Source organism: Malurus melanocephalus, unplaced genomic scaffold (genome assembly GCF_030028575.1).
Source record: "Malurus melanocephalus ecotype Western Australia unplaced genomic scaffold, MMel_1.1 scaffold_155, whole genome shotgun sequence".
NCBI classification, from domain to species: domain Eukaryota; kingdom Metazoa; phylum Chordata; class Aves; order Passeriformes; family Maluridae; genus Malurus; species Malurus melanocephalus.
In genome coordinates, this window is record NW_026623387.1 from 1,226,576 (window position 1) to 1,240,408 (window position 13,833).

General features: G+C 40.2%; 1 protein-coding gene across 2 annotated transcripts in view; it reads right to left on the reverse strand.

Annotated features, from left to right (window-relative positions):
• Window positions 1–13,833, reverse strand: part of CSRNP3 (cysteine and serine rich nuclear protein 3) — a 96,873-nt gene that overhangs the window by 29,244 nt on the left and 53,796 nt on the right. The window contains exon 1 of one of the 2 annotated variants that reach the window (XM_057371734.1): window positions 11,754–11,907. The exons of the other annotated variant lie outside the window; for it this stretch is intronic. The gene's annotated coding sequence lies outside the window, so the exon portion shown is untranslated. Of the gene's footprint in view, window positions 1–11,753; window positions 11,908–13,833 lie in introns of those variants that run through there. 2 annotated transcript variants of the gene reach the window in all.

Sequence of the window (13,833 nt, forward strand, 5' to 3'; positions counted from 1 at the left end):
CAGAAATTGAGAAGAATGTCCCCGTGCTGGCCAGGACAAGGTTCATTTTTGCAGCAGAAAAAGAGAATTGGCCAGAACACCAATTCTATTCTATACCACCTCACATCATTATTGGGGGCAGGAGACAGAGAGTTTTTTCTGGGGAGTAGAGGCTCCTTACAGCTCCAATTACAAGCAGAGAGAGCTGTGGGGGTTTCGTGGAAGAGGGGAGTGGTCAAGTGTTGTCTATTGTGGGTTTCTACAGAGATCAATAACATTTCTTGTACCCTTTGCCACTATAACTATTCCTTTTCTTATCTCAATGTGGGAATTGTTCTTATCTCAACCCATGATCTTCACCTTCTGTGTCTCCAATTATTCTCTCCAGCCCACTGCAGGGTGGAGGAAGAGTGTGGGAGCCTGTGAGCAGCAGTGTGGTTTGGAGAGTTTCTGTGGAAGCATTTTATTGAGGGGTACTACTCCTAAACCGTGACACAGCAGAGGTAGAAGCACTSCATGTAATAAACATAACTGAGGAGAGATCAAGAACAGATGGAGCCCGCCCAGAGGACACACTGCTGCCATCAGGCTGCCTGCAGCACTGCAAAAACATTCCTAACACTTATCCAGGSAAAAAGGTTTGTTTGGGATTGATGACATACTATACTTGCCAGGGACACACCTAGCACTATGGACTTGACACAGGGTTCTGCCAAATCCTACTGAAAGCAAGAAAAATAAAGACTTTAGGACTCATTAATTCTCAACCAGCCACATTCTGCTCCTTCCAGGAAGTAGAACAAGGTAACCTCTAAAACTCCTTTCCAACCAACATTTCWATGGCTCTATATTTAAAACCACGATGTATCTGTGAGGAAGCTTTCATAGGCTGGGCWAAATGGCTACTAAAGAAGACATGGTTATGAGAGATTCCACTAGTGGCCAAAACGTTGTAACAATTAGCACATTTCAGGGTTTTGGCTCAGGCCATTTCACACTCTCCTGGATAGCACAGGATGAAGCAGGTGCCAGAACTATTCCCAGCAGGCAGGCTGGATCAGGGCACCTGGGTTTTGGCAGAGGCCTGACAGCTTAGCCATTGTGGACAAGAGCTATGTCCTGCCACTTGGCAGCAGAAGCCAGAGAACCCAGTCCCAAGTCTGCATTTTTCTTATCTTTTTAATTAGTACAGAGGTAGTCTCAGGGATGTAGCCCCTATATTCTGACCCTGTAAGCACAACACTTTAGCAGGTTCTCTGCCATCTTTGCTCACCCTTGGTCTTATACTAAGTACTTTCAATRTCTCCTATAGCTCCCTTCAACACCAGTTTCTTTCCTGGAAAAAACCAAGTGACAACGTGACGAGATTTCCAACCTCTTGGCCTGGTATGAAGTTATAACAGCATAAAAGCGGGTATATGAGAATGAGAACTACAAAAAAAAAAGAAAAGAAAAAGGAAAGAAAAAGTAGGACTCACCAGGTTACAGAGTCTGTAAGACTAATTCAAAATCAGAATTCAGCAAACACTGAAGTCTGTCTATGTGAAATCCAGGAGCTGAAGGGGCAAGAACACAGTGGTTTCTTCCCAATGTAACAGAAATTTAGTTTTAATTATATGCCTTAAACTTTGCTGACAAAGCATTTTACCATGCATGCCAGCTCCTAAGCACAGCAGGAGGGAGTTACAAGCAGGTTTAAACTTGCCTTTTTAAGTCAAAACTAGAAATTGAACATACATTATACATAATTTTTATGGTATTATTTAATTACAAGGACTAGAACAAAAGTTTTATAAAAAGGGAGTTCATTCACTTCTTAAGAGTCTAAAAGGTCTAAGAACCACACATGCGATTGCACCAACTTTAATATCCTGTCTCCAGGAGCAGTCACTATTTAATGCTTCAGTGGAAAGCAATGGGATGCAAAATCCAGCCAAAACCACTGTAGATACACAGCTCTGCTTCCTCATCCTTGCAGTCAATTTCCCCTAAGCATAAGGTTGAAATGTGGTTATATGCCTCTTAGAAATTCACTTGACTTGGTCTCCTGAGGCAACAAGTTTTTTATTAGTTTTCTGTGAGGAAAAACACATCTCGCACAACGAAACACATCTTCTGCAACGACAGCCACACCCCCTTCAAAATCACAGCAATTTTAATTTCTACAATATTCTGGACAGTAAACAGCAGCAGAAAGACACAACTGTCTAGCAGCATGCCGTACTAGATTGAAGCCCATGTACACAGGTACTCCTCACGAAGTGGAAACAGCTGAAGAGAAGTCATTGATATCTTGTTGCTATATTACAGAGATATTTCCATTTCAATGCCCAATAGCAATTATATTACATGGGAGACAGAGTGCATATGCTGATCCTGTACAGAATTAGGAAATGCCTTTATATTTGGGGGGTGTGCAAGGAGGGAATAGTGATAGAGACAAATAAGGAATGCAGCAYTGAATTCCTCATTCCAAAGCTGGGAGTTCTGTCCAATGGCTGCAGTTGCTGGAAAGCACCTGGCATGTTCCTGCCGACACTCTCAATCTCACAGCTGTGCAACCCTTAACAGCCTGCCTCTGGGGAGCTCCTCAAAACCATACAGCCTCTTGTGGACACTACTCCACTTTTAATGTGGGAACTGAACTGTTCATCACCAAGAACAAGGAAGAGAAAAGAAGCAAGAAACTGCACGTCTGAAAACACTTGTGCACTTGCTTACGACTCAGATTCTTCACAATTCTGAGTTAACAACCCCCAGAACAAGATGCAGATTACCATCAGAAGGTATAGCTTGTGAGAGTAACAGAGAGAGTAACCAGAGCCCTGGTCCCAACACAGCCAATTTGTTTCTGCTCTGAGAACTTGTGCCAGATTTCCTAGTGCTACAAAACAAGAAGAGAGGGAGTGATGTGCCATCTCAGCAGGTACACACTGGCACCTCACAGTTACACCCACTCAGTCTCTTCCATGTAAGGGCACAGGGACTTGAAAATGGCTGATTACTGTCTGTTCACTGAGCAACAGCTGCTTTCATTGGAGCAATCAGTAACTTAGAAATTACGCCAACATCCTAGTCTTTGGCTGTCAGACCAAAACCCCTTTCCTAGAAGGCTCTGCCAATCAATCACCAAACTGTCTTGTTCATAGCCATGTGAGCTTTTCCAGGGTCTCAATTTCAAATTCCCCTAGCATAAAGGCACTTCTGCAGATACCCAACGCTACAGAGATTTGAGATGTCTGAATGRATGTCAGTTCAGATGTTGATGAGTTCAGATGTTGATGTCTCCCTGGGAGCCTGAAACTTCATGTTATTCCAACCAAGGTGTCCAAGAACAAAAGGAAAATCTGTTATGAGTGTATGCTGARAAGGAAAAGGGACAGGAAGGTTGGGCCAACCCAAACCCATGAACAATTGTTTATGTACCCAAAAGCCAGTAAATACAGTACAGCACTTGGCTGCTACTTGTGCCTATTCTCTTTGGACAATGAAACTTGGCATTACTTTCTACAGAGTGAAGGACCAGGATGMTCTCCACCAAGCTATAGCTTAGATGCAGCAGTTACTGAACAACAGATTCAGCTCTCCAGCACCTGGGTGAGATTCTTAGCTGCTCGACTGTGTAAATTGACATGAGATCCATTCAGCAGCAGATCTTTACAAGAAACATGTTACGTGATAGTGTACCTGCCTTCAGAAGTGGGCACTGGACTGTGAGTGTGCGGCACTGGGAGCTCCAACAGCATGAGCTATGGTTCCATGCTGAAGGGTAACCACACAGACACTGGGGATTAAAACATTTATCTCTCAAGCGTCTMACCTCCAACTACCTTGCTTCTTATTTCATTAAGGGGACATGACTTAGAGGCTAATCCTGAAACCTTACTCAGAAGCAGAAGGCCTGCAGTCCACAATGGACACAGCCAATCCTCAGTACAAGATAAAAACYATTCCTGCTCAAAGAGCCATTGGAAGGACAGGGAATGGTACAGCCATTTCAACACTGCGAGGAAACACACACTCCTCCCTACATAATGCTACTGCACCTCTGCAGCAGTAAACTAGCTCTGCTGGCCTTGTAATTTTGCCTTGTCTTCAAATACAATGGAATTCTGATCATTCCTAACACTCTACAAGGAAATGTTTGGTACACAAAGTAGATGTATTAAATAATAGAATCTCAGGGGGAATGACAGTTTAGCCTCTTAATTTTCAAAATTMTTTTTCTGAACATAAATTTCCCCCCTCTCCTCTTCAATACAAGGCAGCTGAATTCCTTTATCTTCTAGACACCTTAAAATTAACTTTTCTCTCCAAACAGCCTTAATTACATCTTTAAAGCATTGAGTTTGCTTATCATAGATAACATAATATCAAGATTACAATTTCAATATTTGGTCAGAACTTTCTTGTGACCTTATACTACACAATGTTTGCTTTAATTGGGAAAGCATTAACTCTTGGGATTAGAGTTACACAGTATTTAGTTGTAGCCTACMTGCTTGCTTTCAAAAATATTTCCAGGCATTATGACTTCAAATGCACAGGAAGTGTAGTGAAAGTGTCAACAATGAGAYTGCCAAGGGCATGATCGAAAGAAATGGCTACAACAATTTAAATGGCTAAACAAATATAGGCTAAAAGTCAAGTCAAGGGTAAAGATATAAATTCATACTGCCTCTAGCAGGAATCAATTATGCTGGCTATTCTGACCTCTAAATGGGTTCTTCTGGAGAGGGAACATGAAAAGCCTGCTCTCACTTCCTCGCTTTTTACCCATATTCTCTCATCTTCATTACAAGTTTCATACATATGTTCCACAAGTTTAAACGTGGCAAAAATATTTTAAAAGGAAAAAGGGTTAAAATGTTTTATCGGCATTAAAACCAATGATATTTTAAAATTCTGCAACTATASTGGTTGAAAAGCATTCTCACTCCAAAGAATATTACTGAACAGACTTGAAATTCTTAGTAGAGACATTTTGAGAAACATCAAAGATGTGTCTAAACACATGAAAAATTGCCTAAATTAGCTGGTTTTTGAAAATCATAACACAGACTTGCACAATGAAAGAGGCAAAACTGAAGGGAGAAAAAAACAAGAGAAGGGATTGATACAAGAGGTTATGAAAAGATTCCTTTCCTACAGAAGTGGGACTCTGAGACAAAAATACTGAGTTTCAAATTTCCTTCACTATTTAGGAGAAATATATATGAAATAGCAAAGCCATGCTCTGCCATGATCACTGGAGGCCACTTATAAAGTAGAAGGTATACAAAGCAGATATAAAAAAATACAGGTGTCCTCATRGTGGAGTGTTACCATTCAGTGGTGTTCTGTGCCATCTATGCTATGTATCTGAATGTATAGCTAAAGTTTCGCATTAGCTCAGCTCACTTTGAACAAGCAGCACAATCAGCAAACACAGATCATCTATACTAATACACACAGCTTCTCAGCAGAACTAATCTGTGGAGCAGAAAACTGCCCTAATATAGACCATTTGCAGTACCCCTGTGAAATACATTCTTAGCTTCAACAAGCATCCCAGGGGTGTAAATACACATTGCTTTGGATATCAAAATAAATATACAACAGAGGGCCACACAATGGAAATTTATGTTATTTAGTAATTAGTCATAACTTCAAATTTTGTTGCTCTTCTAACATAGGTTTTCTTTATGCATACACATTTCACATACATGTTTACTATGCTTTGACAAATATTAGTAATAAGAATTCATCACAGAGGTAGCATGAAAAAGGGTCTTAGCTTATTATGCACCAAATCCTGAGATACTAAAGACCTGCCTGTGCACAGCCAGCAGCCATTTGCGTTTCAGTTTTGCTGCAGCGTTATACAATAGACATGCTCAGCACGTTCCCTAATGGAGACTTGCAACTTTCCTCAATTCAGCATTCAAATTCCTGCTTGGCAGATGATTTTGTCCAACCTGTTGCCTTTGTCTTATCACATCCACCCAAAACAAGGCACAGCTACAGGAACACCTTCTCCTATTCCTATGCAAGCCCTGACACACCTGGGTGCTACAGGAGTCTCCAGGATCACTGAGGGAGTACATGAAAAACAGTGTGAAGCCCCTGATACTTCAACAGTGGGATTATGATCTTCCAATTTCAACAAGACATTTAAAATTTATGGTATGAGCTTGGGTCTTTGCATGCAACAACTTTTAAGCAAGCAATCAAAAGATTTTGGGTCGATGGGCTTTTTATTTTTCCCTTTTTCTTCTTATTTATTTTTTTAAACACAAAAGCATAAAAAACTCCCATAATAGCTTTTTATCTTTTTAATAAATGTTGACATTAAAAAGAACATAATTAACCCAATTCTCTAATAAAATCACAGTGCTGTGCACATTTTTAAGACACCAAGTAAATATTTGGCACAGCCATAACTAGTCATGTAAAAATACAGACTGGCTTCCCCAGTAGCCCAAAACTCTGTCACTGTTTTATACTATAAAGCTGAAACAAAATGGTAGAAACTAAACAGCAGCTAAAAGGATATCAGAAAACCTATTCTTTTCATCAGCAGAAATATTTGATGAAGAATGAAACAGGCCCCTAAAAACAAAAACAATTTTGGTCAGCAGGAGCTAACATTCAATTGCCACCAACAAAATGAACGTAGCTCCATGGCATGACAATAAAATCATGACTTCATTCAAGGTTTGGCCTTGAGTAAAGCCAAAATTAGTAAAAATATGTTTAAGTGCATCTTTCTCCCATGAGAATAAAGTCAATAAAACTATTCGTACTGGAAAACATAAATTATTAATATCTACTGGAAGGCTGTGATGTTTTGAAATTACTATCTTCAAAAATAGCTTTATGGCTATAATAATTTCAGCTTTCTATCTAGATCAAGGACAATACACAACCAAAATATAATGTTACAATCTGCATTTTTCATGCACACCCAAGACAGTACTAAGTAGGTATTCAGGCCCATAAAAAATGACACAAAAATAAAAGATACAAAATTGCTATTTGTTTACAGGATTTGCTTTTGACTTTGCACCATATATGGTGTATCTATTCAACTATAAAAACCAATACGTTTATTTTTAAAAAACCCTTGAGATTTTTAGCAATAATATCATTTCTAACACTGATRAGGAAAATTCAACAAAAATGCCTCCATTACATACACAACAAACTACTGAACRCAGAAACAGTGAATCTATACAATACAACAGTCAAGTTTTCTTCTGACACTGACACAGATGTAGAACATTAAAAAAAGGAGAAAAAAATCTGGTAAACCAACACTTGATTATTTATGGATTTGCTTCTTCTAGATGGATTACCTAAGGCACTGTATGAGGGCTGCTTCACTGATGCTCTTCCCCAGGGTCATGGTGTTTAAGCTWTCCTCCGTGTGGTTCCTTTGATAATCAGGGTCTTAGTCACAGTGCAAACTGTTTTTTACTGCTATGAACTAGCAACCTTTGTTTCCCATCTCACCAACCATCTGCAAAATACTTGAAGAAGACTGACTGCTTCAGCTTCAGCTGATAACCTGAGCTAACAGGTTAAAAAAACTGATTAGGAAAATATGATAGACATATTGAATGGTAGGCAGAGAAATCATAACTGCATAAACCTAATTTCCTTAAGAAATGAGTCAAAAATATCAGCTACACCAAGAAGTCCCATATKTAGTGACCATTGTATCATAGAATTAGATTTTTTTTATGAAGATGGACAAAATACGTGTAATCAATACACCAAAATATTTCCCTGTAAGTCAGTTGTCTTCTCTGTAACTTCCATAACTGAAAACTGCAAAAAGGATTTTTAAAGCACATATTCAATTACATGCAAAATTTCCAAGAGTAAATTCATTTTCATATTTGTGGCCAACAAARATGACCCATTGGTCCTTACTCACCTACATATGTCTATAATCAACACAAAGGAAAGGTCTGTGGTATCAACACAACATGACAAACCATAGTAAGACTGACCTAAAATTACATTCCCGGTCGTGTAAAAACTGATTACCCTCTTCACCTTTTTTTTTAATACGAAAGAAAATTGGGAGTTTATGCCTGTAGTGACTTGTATACTAACAAACATGTTTAAGTATTCTTTCCAGTTCACTTTACAGTTCAGAGCTAAAACTTGACTAGAAAGCTGACAGAAGAGCTGCAGGTCTAATAAGTATGAACCCATCCAATTCCCAAGGCCCTCTTGTCACAGTGATAAACAGAAGCTGAGTAGCGACCCCACTCCCATCTCTTTGTCTGACTTGTAAGCACCTTACAACCATTCTGTGACACTTCAGCCAGGGGAGTCTGCTGGGACAAAATTAATTATCTGCATTACACTCTTCTGAAAAGCACTGCCGTGAAGGTATGTGGCTTACATTTTCAACCTGAGGTGTTTTATTTATTTCTTTGATGTATTTTGCTTTATCAAATCTCYGATCATTCTGTCTTTTTAAAAGGAGCCGAGATGAGACAGCTAATACTGTGCAATTTTCACTTTTCCATATTATTATTGAAAGATACTTGTTTAGAAATAGGAGTGGGTGAGGAGGGCATAATGGAAAACAACTGAGCAATTTCATTGAAATCTACAAAGTTAAAYCTCTGTCTACTCTGAAAGTGAATGCTTCAAAATTCTGATATGACAACAGAGCAAAGCAATGGCAACTCTGAGAGGACTTCAATTTTTCCAAGTCGTGGGGTTCCCTACCCCACCCCCAAAATTAAATATTTAAGAGACAAAAATGTTTGCCTGAGAATRGCCTGCTCAGCTGTCACAGTTCACTTCGGAAGCAAGCAGTGCTATCACCCCACATAAAAACATTCACAATCCAGCTTCCTTTTTAACACATTCGCGACACATTAAAAGCAGACTTCATTCAGTAACAACAAAGAACAGATTTTATATCACTGAATAGTTCATAATCAAATTCATATCCCTATTCGAAAACCTAAGCTCTTCCTAAAGCCACCACAATGTCAGCCATTCTAGAAGCATCAGCCAGCTGCTSCTCAGGTGAGACACCGCAGGAGCCCTGACCCCCGCTCACCGGCAGCCCAGGGAGATGTGTTTGAAASGGAAGCCTTCCTCCCCCAGCGGGGATCCCTAGATCCCTAGCAGGGAGCCGCAGAGCTGGGGCCGCTCTGTCACCCTGGCCCTGCCCAGCTGCCGGGGKGGTGCGGCAGCAGCCGCCGAGACATCGCGGCAGCCCCGGCCCCTCGGCGCAGCCCAGTCCCGGGCACCAGAACCGCGGCCGCAGCTCGCACTCGGCACACAGGAGAAATAGCACTTATTTTRTAGGCATGCACAGAAAGGGTTTGCCAGAATTAAATAAATAAATGTAATGAAGGGGCAGCATGCTAATGAGAGCTACAAATAACACACAGGCTTATTTACTCTGCAGCCTTCTCCTACATAATGGTACCATTGCTTGTATTTCCTCATCAAAATCCAAGAGCCACATAAGATGGTGAAGCTACAATCGGTAAATGATGTTGTAGTTCCTGCCCGTATACCTCAGGAACGACAGATGAAGGTCAGGCTCCAAACTATGCAGCCCACATTTCCTACTTCACATCAGACAATGGAAAAAATATGCAAATCCCTACTGCTTATGAAAGAGCAGGAAACAATCCAGYCTCAAAATCAATCAGGACTTCAAGTTATACATTCCATGAAATTATTTATGAAGTACTATTCAAAAACCACTTATCTTATCTAATCTGAAAGCCTACATGAAAACTRTCCAATGCATTTTGATGCTAGTTTTTAAGAAATATCCTGTCTTACGTTTTTGCATTTAAGCAYAGAAAAACCTTAAAAAATCTCAAGAAGGTCCTTTTCCCTTTATCCTCACCTTCACAATATGTAAGCTGTCTACTTACACATATTAAGTGAAATTTCCATCAAATTGTTATAGTGATACACGCTTTTGTTCCTTTTCCCATTTTTCCTATTTCATTGTGGAAAAATTATATTAAGTGATGAAAGCTGAAACAGAGGTGCTAAAAATACAAACCTCTTTTGTAGGGTGGGGAATAAGACTAGAGAATGGGAGCTATAGGAGAGAATTATATGCAAATGTGAAGGAAGAAAAGGCCACCATTTTCTAGYTTGGTTTTTTTTTGGTAGCAATTACTTGCATCTCCCATCTCCTCTGAAACTCACAAGTTTCATTAAAATACGTATCTGTATCTGTGGAGAGATGGAGAAATTARAGACATGCCATTTATCTCAGAGCTGTTTTAACCTAATACGTATTTTTTGCTTTTGTAGATGAGTCGTATCTGTCTTTTACCTATATTCAATCCTTTTTCCAGGGTCAAAGAAAAACCTACAAGTGAGTAATGAAGCAACAATGATTAAATTCACTGGTAAGACTTCAAATGGTATCAACATTTTAAAGAYGTGATGGTGTTTGGGGATATTTTATTGAGAAATGGCATATCTATAATCCAGTTTTTCTCAGCATCTTAACTGGGTCAGAATAAGGACAAAAAGATACACCGACAGACTATGTATGAATTTATCTTTAAGACATCTTTACCAATCTTGCAATGGATTACAGTTGYCTTGCTTCAGTATGACACTCCACCTGCTTGCTCAAAAGGAAAGCAACTGTAAACTCCATGGTTCAGTTACTAGAAATATATTTTAAGAGYAAGTACAAGTTTTAGGCGACACAATCATCTGTTGCTATCTCAGGGAAAATATTTTAAGCTTTGGAATTAATTTCCAAACCTTTGCCATTGTGTACTATAAACCATGACTTACAGGTCTTCAATTAATATTGAACTTAAGTTTAGTCAATGAGTGCACCTGTCCAAAGCAAAGATATGTTACAATAAATGCAAATTCCAATGAACAAATAAGACAAAAAAACTAAGCTATGCAGTAAACACTGTACACATTCAAACCAAAACACCGCACACCAGACTTGGGCTCCCTAGATGCAGAATAAATTAAAACTTCAGTAACATGGAAGACCAAAATCACGCCTCTGTTTCCAAAATGCCAGCTACATACATAAAGATTTAGTTCTATTTATGATTCTTAAAAAGATCCAACATYGCGCATTAAAATTGCGGCACAAAATGTTTACATAAACCACAGTTTCAACAGTTTAGGTGGGGTAAAGAAAAGCGTGTCTTAAAATTACTGTAACTTAGTAGCAACACCTTTTTGCTTCACCAATTTTTTCTTTAAGCTATCTTAACTTGAATACTTGGGAGTGTTTAAGAATATGAAGTGCCTGATCGAGAGGAAAAATGTTYGGGTGTTTTTTTCCTGCCTATATAAATGGACAAGACAGGTGCACTTCAAAGTTGTGAATCCATTGTAAATGTGGGAATACTATACAGTAGGGATGATCCTATGGTTATCCTACTGCACRCTGTTAATTTTACCTCTGTATGCACTTACTGTAAGTACTTAACTGCCTCATAAATTTAAAATTCACTGTACTCATTTTAGACAAATATAGTAATTATATAATTGCATGACTGTATACTGCTACATTCTCTCCATTTAAATTAGCATACAGTGCCATATTCAGCATTATCTCATCCAATCTGATGGTAATACTGCAGGTGTTACTGCAATATTACCAGGGTTCTCTGTAAAATAAATCCATAGCTGCACGTAAGTACGATGAAAAAGTAGTTTTACATATTTTTTCTGATCTATTGTCCAAAACATGAACAGGCCTRCGTTCTGAGATGCTAAACTGTATGAGGATTTTAACATGAAATTACCTTTTATAGGAGAACCGTTTTAAAGCAGGGACTGCAAAGCACCTTCGCCTAGGTTTCAGCAATATTTGCAACTGCAAAATGATGCCCTTAAAGCCAAGCCACATTTCCGAGTGCGATAGCGCGCGGACGCGCGGCCCCGGCCGAAGCGAAGGCAGCGGCGGTGCCCCCGGGCCCTGCGGCCGGGCCCCGCAGCCGCGGAGGGGCAGGTGCGGCCCCGGCACTCCGCGGGGGCGCCGCCCGGCCCGCGCTCCCCCGCGCCCGCCGTACCTGCCCGCGGCCCCTCCGCGCCGCACGCGCCGCACCGCCCCCTCATTTGCATGGCCCGGCCCCGCCCCCGCCGCGGGGCATGCTGGGCACGGCCCCCCGCCCCTCGCCGCTGGCCCCGCCGGAGCCGGGCGGCAGCGCCCGCGCCCCCCGCCCCGAACCGGGCGAGAGCCGCCCGCCCGCCGCGGCGGTTTCCAGGGAGACCCGCTCTCTCCGCCCCCGGCTCTGCAGCCGGAGCACGGACTTCCCTTTCCCTTCTCCCTTTCTTTAATTACAGAGGGCAGGGAGCGCAGGGAGCGCACACGCACAAAAGCGAAGCTGTACCGAGAGACCGTGAGCGCATCGCTCCAGCCCCGGCAGCRTCAGGCCCTGCGCCTTCCCGCACGGCCACAGCCAGCGAATAAACGTGCCATTCTTAAAGCGCATTTCTCCATTGCAATCATAAATACACATCGAAGAACATCCCGTTCCCTGCGTTTCGAGTTTTTTTATTTCTCCAATTGCTTTTCAACGGCTCCCTTTCCTCCATCTCTGCTGAAATACTCCCCAAAAATCAGCTAYCTAATTCACGATCTCCAGCACGCAGAAAAGAAAGGAAAAAAAACCCAAACCCAGTACTGTAAAGAGATTTAAGGATTAAAACTTGTACATGGTTAATTTCTACATTATGTGATAGCCGAGATAAATTTTGTTTATCCTCTGTAGGACAACACAGGCCATAGAAATCTTCGGGAGCAGTTTTCAAAAAATGAAATAATTATGTTCAATTAACAAAGAACTACTATGAGAAATAATTACTTGCTCGAAAAATAATAACATATTTTGCATTAATATTAGAGTAAAATGCATGCACAGGGTTATAATGTATCACTCTCGTGTGTATACAACTGCATAAAAAAATAACACAAACACCACTTAAAAAAATTTCCAAGAAGAATGTGGAGGAAAGAAAACCTGTTAGATATGCTCTAATGTTACATTATTTTTAACCAAACACAAACACTACAGATCTCCTACTGAGAAAGAATTAGTCTTGAATACATAGCAGAATAATAGATTGTTGTTACTAAATATTTTATGATATTGGTAAATGATCCATCTAGCATAAATTTAATTTTACTTGCTATCCCATTTTTCATGCACARTTGAAGTTTGAATTGCATAGGAATAATGGTTAAAACATTTTTTAAATTAATTTGATCACAGAACTTAGACAATTTATTTAGCTTGGTATCACACTACTGTGTCCAATCCCACCTTACAAAATGAAAAAAAAACCTCGTTTTATTAACAATAAGGAAACAGCAACAACCCCACTTATATTTAAAAGCTGAAGTGTGTGAAGAATCTATAAAACAACTGACCTGTTCAAATTGTTGTTTTTCCAATCCATGCACTGTTTTTATTAATTAGGAACCAAACCAGATTGATCGTCATTTTATAACGTTTGACATATTCACTGTCTTCCCACTTCCAGCAGAATCTTCTTAAATTTCCCAGCACTGTGTTTTATTGCTGGTACCATATGCTTTATTGTTCAGCCACAAGAGCTTCACTCTGCACAAAGACTCATTACCTACTGCTTGCTGAGCAGCTTCGGGCTCACTGAGGCTGCCTGTGTGATCACATGGGAGTTTTGTCTGAGGAAGCCAGGCATGCCACTGATTTCACCGGCTACAGATATTTTTATCAGCTGAGGTCTACTATGAGGAAGGAATCACAAATTCTAAGGCTTCTTTAGCTCATTAAGGCAGCAGTTGTTATGGAAAACCCCTCAATTATTTTTTTTTGTTAATTATTATAAACACTCCTACCA